Genomic DNA, 1,325 nt, shown 5'->3' with positions numbered 1-1,325 from the left:
AGCAATGCTCAAAAATATTTATAGGAATACAAAAGAATCAAGCACGTAAACAACATAAAATTCACAATGTCTAACACCCAAACTCACTAAGTCATGAAAGGAGCATGGAAGATATAAAAATGGCCAAAATCAAATTTCTAAAGATGAAAAATACATTGGATAGGATTAACATTGCAGACTGAAAAAAAATAGACAATGAGTTGTGGAATAGCGAAATGTGGGACAACTTAAAGCAGCTTAATACATGAGTAGTTGCAGTCCTAGAAGAGAGGAAGAGAAGAGAAAAACTATTTGAAGAAATAATGACCAAAAATTTTCCAATTTTGATGGAAATTATACACCCAAGAAAAAAATGAAGCTATTTCATCAAAAATCAAGTAGCCTAAAATATACTAACTTAAAAAAATTTTTTTTAAATGTTCACTTATTTTTGAGAGGGAGGGTGAGGTGCAGAGAGACAGAGGGGTACAGAGGATCCTAAGCAGGCTCTGTGCTGACAGCAGCAAGTCTGATGCGGGGCTTGAACTCATTAACTATGAGATCATGACCTGAGCTGAAGTTGGACGCTCAACCGACCGCGCCACCCAGGCACCCCTAAAATGTGCTGACTTTTAAATGCATTGTAGATACACTGTAAATGTCTCTAGCAGAAACCAAAATATATTGGTCCAGACCTGATCCAAAGTCAGTCACATGCTTGGTTCCTATGATAAGATTTTCTAAGAGTAATTTTCAGCCTGATGCAAATAGTCTATTTTGCCACTAAGTATCATATTTCAGATGTCTTATAATGAATTATATTTTCTACTTATTGACTTTATAAAGAAATGTTTCCTTCTTTTCCTCAGCTGCCACTAAGGTGCTGGGTCTTTCTGAAGCAGCCATAGGCCACGTGAGGATGAGGCCCTCCCCTTCAACCACTTGGCCAGCACTGCACCTGTCAGCGCCTGTTTAGCACTCCCTTGCACCATGGCCTCAGTCTTGGAGCTCACCTGCATCTACTTGGTCCTCATCCTACAGGACGATGAGGTGATCACTGCTCCCATTGGAGCCCTTTGGAGGCTAAGATCAATGCTCCCATTAAAGCAGCAAGTATAAATGTTGAACCTTTCTAGCCAGGCTTATTTGCAAAGGCCCTGCCCAATGTGAACACCAGGAGCTTCATCTACAATGTAGAGGCTGGTGGACCTGCCCCAGCAGCTGGTGCTGCACCAACAGGAGGTTCTGCTCCCTCCACCACTGCTGCCCCAGCTGAGAAAGTGGAAGCAATGAAAAAAGAATTAGAGGCATCTGATGATGATATGGGCTTTTGTCTTTTTGACTAA

At 41.2% G+C, this 1,325-nt stretch overlaps 1 pseudogene; it reads left to right on the top strand.

Annotated features, from left to right (window-relative positions):
• Nucleotides 1-969: 969 nt before the first annotated feature.
• On the top strand, nucleotides 970-1,325 carry LOC125173223 (60S acidic ribosomal protein P1-like; annotated as a pseudogene).

Source organism: Prionailurus viverrinus, chromosome C1 (genome assembly GCF_022837055.1).
Source record: "Prionailurus viverrinus isolate Anna chromosome C1, UM_Priviv_1.0, whole genome shotgun sequence".
Classification (NCBI taxonomy): domain Eukaryota; kingdom Metazoa; phylum Chordata; class Mammalia; order Carnivora; family Felidae; genus Prionailurus; species Prionailurus viverrinus.
The sequence above is the reverse complement of the archived record's forward strand: the minus strand, read 5'-3'. Positions and strand labels throughout refer to the sequence as shown.